The sequence below is a fragment of the Stegastes partitus genome, unplaced genomic scaffold (assembly GCF_000690725.1).
Source record: "Stegastes partitus isolate 25-593 unplaced genomic scaffold, Stegastes_partitus-1.0.2 Scaffold1565, whole genome shotgun sequence".
In the NCBI taxonomy this organism is placed as follows: domain Eukaryota; kingdom Metazoa; phylum Chordata; class Actinopteri; family Pomacentridae; genus Stegastes; species Stegastes partitus.
In genome coordinates this window covers 123,727-132,444 of record NW_007579296.1, presented here as the reverse complement: position 1 = coordinate 132,444, position 8,718 = coordinate 123,727, and positions in this window count along the sequence as shown.

The window sequence follows — 8,718 nt, the reverse complement described above, 5'->3', positions numbered from 1 at the left end:
TGGTTGTGACATAATTAGGTCAACACTCGCTGGACTTCCATCTTAGAAATGGGATGTATTTTGTAGATTGGTGGTTCAGAAGAAAATCAGACGCAAAACAGAACACAGAGCTTTGTGAGTTGGACCTTCAGCCTTGAGTTGAAATGAATTCTTCATGTGCTCACCAGTTTAACTAAATCTGTGGACAGAATTGCGATTCCGGTCATGAATCACGACTCTGCCTCCAAAGATTGCCATGTGTTCTTTGAGCCGGATCATCCACCCCCACCTCAAACCTTCATTATTGACGATATAAAAAGACCGATGACTCCTCCTAACGCCTGGCTAATCTAAAAATGAACAAAGAGGTGGAGCTTTGGTGGAGCTGAGAGGGGCCACGCAAACATCTCTGGACCATGGACTGTCCTTCATAATGCAGAGTGTTAGGTTTGAAGCAATGCAAACAGGCGAGTTATATAAAATCCATGCACCTGTCCAACTCTTGCTACTCTTAACTCCTATGCGTAACCAACTTTTGGTTATTTATAATTTGTTCCTGATCATTCGGCTTAAATGCACGACTCTTGCCGTGTTGTTTCCAGAAGTCGCAGCAGGACTGTTGCTGCAGCTGTACCCAATGTCGCCATTCCACATGTGTCCAGTATCTACTTTACCTTTGTTACCATCAAAAACCTACCACCATCACGTTTTCAGAATTTTTGCTTTGACTTGGGTATCTGACTTTGAGTGCTGTACTGTTGTAAACATGGAATACTTGTACACTAAACGCCTATCAAAGACAAAGAGGAAAGAGTCAACACAGCATATAAAAAGCTGTGAAATGTTGGTACAGGTCTGCGAGTAAACCTGCCAGCAAAATCCTCCCAAATTTGCTGTTTGCACTTTGGTTTGTGAGAAGGTGTTCAGAGCATGCGGGAACCCGACTCGATGCCAAACACAAGTGCCAACATTGTACCGCTCTGGTGCCCAATCTGCATTAACATGTTTATTTCAGCGTGTTTGAACAAGATAATCTGCAAGGGGAATCCTGCAAATGGACAAAAAGTGTATCCATGGATATCATGATGCTCAGGAACACACTGAGGTTTGAAACGATGAATAAAAAGGACCGTAATCTTGGCTACTGCAGAACCACATCACAGCTTGAAATGCAGCAGCAATCTTCAATACGCTATGATCTGAATGTTTTTGAAAAACCACTATCTCTCCCTTAATCCTCCTTTCAAGTCTTTTTAAATTTTTTTACAGGTTGGGCTCTGATTTAGGGAAATGCTTCAATAGCCTCCTACAGCAGGTTGTTTTTAGCAAACTAACCTATTTTTCATTTTTCATTATTTAGAGGTCAGTTAAAATGCCCGGTGCGCTTTATTTTGCTCTACAACTGACCCTCTGTGTACTCTGTCTCTCTTTCTGTGGGTGCCGGCAGTTCGGTAAGGGATCATTTATTGACTTGTATTTAATTAGTCTGCAGTATTCAAACAGCGCATCTGTGCTGCAGTCTGTAGCTGACCTCAGTACGCGGTCAAACTTGTCAAAATCTGTTAGTGCCTGCATGCATGTGTGTGTGCACTTACGTGGACGTGTGTGTGTGTGTGTGTGTGGAAGTATATAAAAATGCTGCAGATGCTTTATCACACTAACAGCTTTTCACACCGGCCTGGTTTTAACAATGCTGAATTCGTCCACCAGCAGTTCCCCCAGCCCGTAGTCTGACACAATCAGTACTGTTTTGGCTCAAACAAGTGTTATCTGGTAAAGTACAGCACAGGCCAGCTACTTTATGGTGACAAACTGCTATTGATACAGATCTGTTTAACTCCAGGTGCAAAAAAATAAATAACTCGGGGTACATCGGAAAGTTAAAGCACAGCAGTTCCTGTTTATCACCGCAGGCTTCTGAGTACATCTGGGAAGTTTTCATATAAATGACTGTTTATTTCTTTCCGTTGTTCACTGATGCGACTGAGGTGCAGTATGCTGATGTGCTGCAGTGAGCAAACCTAGAGCTAAAAACATAAAATGCATATGCAGGTGACTCCTTTATTTCTCTGCTCAATCCACACACAACCTGTGCTCAACTCTGGCGGAAAGAAAAACCCGCACAGCAGACATTTTGACACTTCAAAGCGAGAAAAGCACAGTTTTTTTTTCTTAAATAACATTGAATTGAATGCCTACATTCTGCTTAGAGACAAACTCACAGATCCGTGGGATACTTAAGGCGGCTGCATGTGACGTTCAGAACAACTTATCGTCACACCAGAACACCGGCAGCTAAGGCCAAAACAAGCAGGTGTAAGCTCCGCCTCCACCTCCACCGCTCTCTCTCCTGTTGTGTTTAATTATAACAACAACAGAGTCAATAAAAAATAATCCATTTAGCCCACACCAGCATCGTAAATGACAATGCATGGCTGTAACGAGTTGCTGAGTATTGTTGTCTTCACTCTATGTGTCTCCTCCTCTTTACTCTGTAGGAGCCATAACTGAGTTCTTTTTTTAAAAGGGTAAAGACACAAAAGTAAAGAGGTGGACTTCCAGAGGTTTCCTCTCCTGATAAGGACACCCAGATGTTTATTTGAACCACATTTTGGATAAGAGACTGGCTCACATTTACTATCAGAACTACACCAGAAACACCCTGACCAGCTTTTGACTCTACATTAAGTGGGGGGTGAAATCTTGATAAACACAATTACTACCCCTTTTTTCCTCACCCACAATAATAGAGTCGTTTGTTTTGTGTCGTTGTTTGTCTTAGTGTGGTAACATTGTGTTGTAGTTAGTAGTTGGTGTTGTTAGTTCGATAAGTGTGCTTGATTACAGCCGCCTCGACTGTTTTGTTGTTCGCACTTCTGTCCTTTAATTGCACAGGTTTTCACATTTAACATCCCCCCCTTCACTCCTGAAGCTCCTCTTAACTGCCCAACAACAAGTGCTTCCTATGCAGCCTTGTTACAGTAATCTGATCTAAGTGTTTTGCTGGTCAATTATCAGTTATAATTCAGCGTAAACCTTCATAAATCCATTTGCGCATACATTTTCCCCCTACAGCTCCATCTGCTCCACTCCGGCTCTGCGAATCTGTTTCGCCGCGACACGCAGCAGAGGCAGAAACAAACACGGTGAAACAGAGACACACAGATGGTTAAACAGACACCAGGCAAGAGCAGCAAAAACAGATAGTGAAACTCTCACGCTGAGCTGGAATTAAACACACACATAATGTACATAAATAAACTATAAAATACTCTGCTGAATGCTCTGAACTGCAATCCCATCTGCACTGCCATCTGGCTTTTGCAATACATTGTAGGAGGTCACTCTCATTGTCTGCTGTCAGTCTCTTTGCTTCGCAGGGAAGGTAGTTTCAAAGGAAGGAATTTGCATGCATTGTGCTGCACTATCGTGTACTCGCAGCCCGAATAGCTGCCAAAACAGAACAGAGGAACTCTGATTAAAACACGCACAAAGTGAGTGTGGCTTCAGTCTCTGCAAAAGCGCTGTTGCTCTACTATATCTGTACATAGCAAATAGTTGTTTGCTTCTACATTCCAGCGCTATAACATGAGAGGAAGCGCTGTTGTACTGAATATCAGCATGAGGGTGATTTGGTCGTGCAGCCTCGTGCCGAAGATTACAGCCGTGCAGATATTGCTTTTTGTGAAACACTGTGATTTGTTTGCCAATTTAAGGACTGTGGCTGGATTGTTGACAAGCAGCACAAACATCTTCCTGTACACTAGCTCGCTGTCTACTTCGTCTGCACATGACTGCAGGTTAACTACTTTGCATCACGTACATTTGTATGTATGTTTCCGTTTGTTGTGCAACCAGAATCTGCTGACAGTCGCTTGTGGCGGCATGTGTGATTCCAGTGAATTACCAGCTGAATCAGACAGTATGTTGGCAAGAATGTCTTCCGTCTTTGTGAGCTTTCAGAGCTGCAATGTCTTGTATTGATTTTTTTCACAATTCACGTCCTTGTCTCTTTCTAATTACATAAAGCATTCAACTTGTCTTCAAGGCAGTGACTCTCAGATTGTGGTTTGTGTAAGACGTATGCATCCCGGCCACTTTTGCACATCCTCGGTAACAGCTGGTTTACTCTCACGGGAAAGGCAATACACCAGAAGCTGTCTGTCGCTGCCGCTACCCTCCTGGGTTGCAGATAGAGGAATTTTTCAACAGATGGAATTTTGCTCAGGTGTATTTTGAAAGATGCTCCGAGGCATTGGGGATTTCCTCGCTCCTCAAACATTGCGCCCCTCCAATTTTTTTGTGTTTCTCTTCAGTGGGTCTTTCATTTTGTGTTTCTTTGCTGAATGTCTTAGTGAAGTGCTTTGCTCCATTCTCATCAAAAGTTTCACTAGACTTAAAAAGTTTTGGACTTAGTGCTTTACAATGTGCTGGGTTTCAGGTGAATTCAGGGTATGGCATATTGTTTTGTCTGTCTTAGTCTTGCATAGCCCGAGCTGCCTTCACAGTCCTCTGTCAGCGCTGGAGAATAGTCTGGCTTGTTGGCATTTCTTTAAATAAATAAATCTCCATCGTCTGGGGTAGTGGTGAGCCCAGGATGCAGCGATGGTGCCCCGGCAAAATACTGACAGGGGTATTGTTTAGGTAGAACATGAATAATTGGCTAAGTCAACGAAAGAACCAAACAAACCTGCCTTAAAATCTTTGCAAAGCCCGTTATGTTCAGCATGTAGGTTGCTGCTTGGAGGTTGTTGTTTAATGCCATAGTTAAGAGGGTTTTGATAACACGTAGAAAGGGAGGAAAAAGCTGCGTAAAATCCATGTAAATGACACTATTCCTAAAGTGTACAACCGCTGAGTCAGCCTATGTCTTTCCTTGCCCTTCTAATCTCTTTTACAACACCTTTCAAAACATTATTAAGTGATGTGAATGCTGGGACCTGCATTAAACTCCATGAATGGCTAACCAGAGGCTCGTTCATAGAACAACTGAACAATCTGAAGCCCTCGTAGCTGCTGACGCTGTACAGTTTAGTCGTCCGGATGGACCCATTAAGCCTCTTTAAGACTGCATTCAGTTCGGTCTCTTAAACGAAGTAAAATCTAACATTTATATTTTTGACACTTAGCCAAGTCTGGAAGCAATTCAAAGCCTGTTTTGTTCACCTCATAGGGTCAGCTTTATTTTTGCTCTTCTTCAATCTGGTTCACACTTAAGTGTCCAGCCTTCCCTCCTTCCCTTCGTTCTTCTTTCACAGCCATTCATTACTTTACTAATTTCTTATTTGCATAAATATATTCTTGTTTGTTACAGTCTTAGATAAATGATCATGATTAATCATCGTATATGTAAGGCTCATTTGAACATCAGTAACGTGGAGTGATGCAGAGTTAAATGTCCAACTGATGTTACCTTCATATGACTCTTGTTCAATCAAATGATTTGACTGGAATTAACTGTTCTATAATAATGTTATATTAATATTCCAAATTGTAGAACCATTCATGTAGCTGACCCGTCTGATGACATTAATTCCACAAGTGCTTTCCCTGCTACCCATCAAAATGTCTCTTTATACAAACAGAGAAAAATAAATCTAAAGTGGTTCTGTTTAATTCAGACTGAATTACAGTTGCCATTGAATTGCTTCATATCTGAACTATGCTTCCTTTTACCAAGGCTTTTTAGCTGAATAAGACAACCTTTTGTTGCTCAATAATTCTGCGGTGCATGTACGACGACGAGAGAAGTGCTCATTAATGTATTCATTTTAAGTCAAGGGCCCATAAAATATGTATTCTTTTGATACATTTATATGCAAGGTGCTCTGGCAAAAACTGAATTATTGTGTAAAGCGAGCAGAGCTGCAGGTCGGACCATGTGGGCACGCACGCATTGGCCAGAATGTGACTTTGACGGAGCCAAAACCACTCAATTCTCTGTGATGTAAATAAAAAGGAATGAAAGGAAAGTACAGTATATCTGGCACAGTAAAAATTCCCTTTGACAAGACTACCTCATGCGTAACCACCTTCCCCAGCAGTCACTATTAATGCAGTCAGTGTTAATGCACTGAAGCAGCTTTCAGCAAAACATGTCTCTGTGCAAAAGTCAGTATGGCAGCCAACCAGACCGCTGAACGAACTTTGAATGCAGCACAAGACTAACATGAAGGCTGCAGCAGCGCTCAGTAAAGCCGGCACAGAGAGCACCTTGTTCAACACACGAAGAGCTTTAGCTTTGCTCAAAATATCACCTCAGTCTAAATTCCTGTCTTTGAATTCCTTTTTTTCTTACATGGTTTAAATTACTATTAAATAACTAGATAAAATAAGAACCTGGTAAAAGCTTTCCTCCTTGTCTTTTACATTTTTAACCAAGTCGGCGTCATGGACAAGCCACAAGCAAAATGCTTTACATCTAAAACGATGATTAAAAAATAATTCCAACTCAACATCTTGATGTTCTGTCCTGTAGCACTGCCTCGCTTTATAAAGCAAGTGGTGAAAGTCCATACATACGAGTTGAAATTCATGGGAAATGTATGAATTACTTAGGGGTTCACCCTGGAGTAGCAGCAAAATACATTTTCATATTGATTACGGATGCAGCACATGAAAGAACAGAAAACACTCAACACCTCTTGCTCATTTTCCATCACAAAACTTTTCCAGACACACTTTTCAGATCACGCTTGACATCCGAGTACAAATGACCCGATGACAAACTGAAGAAAGAATCAGAACCCTTGATTGTTGATCTGATGCTGATGTCACAACTAAATCCAACTGAACACCGATGGAAGCCAAGGTGCTCCATCCCTCCTGTAGAGTTACACACACTTGGAGAATCAATGCCGAGTTGCACTGAAGCTGTTCTGCGGATACACGGTGGGAAGACGTGTTATGCTGGTTTTTCCTTTGGCTTGAAATCCATCTGTTTTCTATGTATATTAATGGTTTTAAAACCCCTGAACCATGAACCTGTATGTTACATTCTGACCATGGATGACATGATGTGAAAAGACAATTGCCAGGTTGTTCTTCAAACACCAGAAGACTTCAATGCACAACACTGTATTTATACAAGCAGCAACAACATCTCCGACCAAAGAGGATCACTGCAACCTATAGTCTAAAATTTTCCCAAAACACACCAAAGTATGGGCTGCAAGGTGGCTCGGTGGCTAGCACCGCTGCCTCGCAAGAAGGTTGCCGGTTCGCATTCCGGTGAGGACACCCAGGATCTTTCTGCGTGGAGTCTCCATGTTCTCCCCGTGCAGCGTGGGTTCTCTCCGGGTTCTCCGGCTTCCTCCCACAGTCCAGAAACATGCTGAGGTTAATTGGTGATTGTAAATTGTCCGTAGGTGTGAATGTGAGTGTGCTTGGTTGTCTGTCTCTAAGTGTAGCCCTGTGATAGACTGGTTACCTGTCCAGGTGAACCTGCCTTCACCCTGAGTCAGCTGGGATAGACTCCGCCCCCCATGACCCTGGTGAGGATTAAGCGGCGTGTAGATGATGGATGGATGGACAAATAAGTATTTAGTCTCTTCTATGAATAGGAACCAAAATGAGTTGGAAAAAGAAATGTAATAGTTAAATGTTCATGGTGTCAGTGCAGACGTGTTTATTTACTGTGTCAATGATGATAAACGGGGCCATATGGGTTTCCTTATGTAGATAAAAAACATTCCATTTACTGCATAACTCATAAATGTTTAGACAAGCTTCATATTTGGTTATTTGTGATGTGATATCTGTTTACACTTCAAAGGTATCGCCACATTTGGTCTCAGCTAATTTCAACTAGCTAATCTGGTTGTTGATATCTGGATTCGGTGCAGTTATGAGGCCCTTAATGTTCAGCAATGTGCATTCAGTTGCATATTTTTTGCCACATTTTCTACGACATCAAGTCCGTTATGACCCATGCTGTCTTACAAGGTGGTAAACATTTTGGCTGCACTTGCTTTCTCCTTCAAGTGCCATTAAAAACAACCTGTTTGTAAGATCAACTGCATGTTTTGTGATTCAGATTTTTAAATTATTGCAAGCAGAGTAGGGGCAATAGTCTGAAAAAAATATTCAATATTCAGTCTAATCCAAAATCACTCTAATTAAATTCCATATTTTTGCATCAGAACTCTGCTTTCTGCTCCCTCTCACACACTAAGTGCCAAGTGTTGTCACGACTTCATGCAACCATAAAGAACATTTACATGCATTACCAGTTCTCACTTTGTCTGCTTGACAAAGGCAGCTATATCATACATTCATGTCATTCAACCACAGCACTTTAATGGCCAGTAACTGAACCCTTCTGCACTTAATCCAAGGATGTGGTTTCAGTAGCTGATGATGTGTTTTATGTTTCTGGGAATGAGCATAAGAAAAAGTGGCAGTCAGAGCTACTGTAGCTGAACCGACAAAGTGAAGAAACCTAAGGAGGGTCAGACTTCATCGAAAGAAAAGGAAAAAAAGTAAAACCTGCACTGTTTCATTGACAGGTGATGTCTGGGGGGCAGCAGTGCAAAAACACCACAACACTGGGAGTTCAGCATGAAGGATGGAGCCAAAGTAAGAAAAGGAACGTGGGGATTGCTTTTGGGTAGCATTTTAGGGACTTTTGTCTTTCTCCAGCCCAACACAGTTTGCTGTACATGACATGTGCAAGGCCTCCAAGCTGTAATAGCTCGAGGGGCAACAGCTCTTCTTCTCCATGTGAACATGCGGCACATG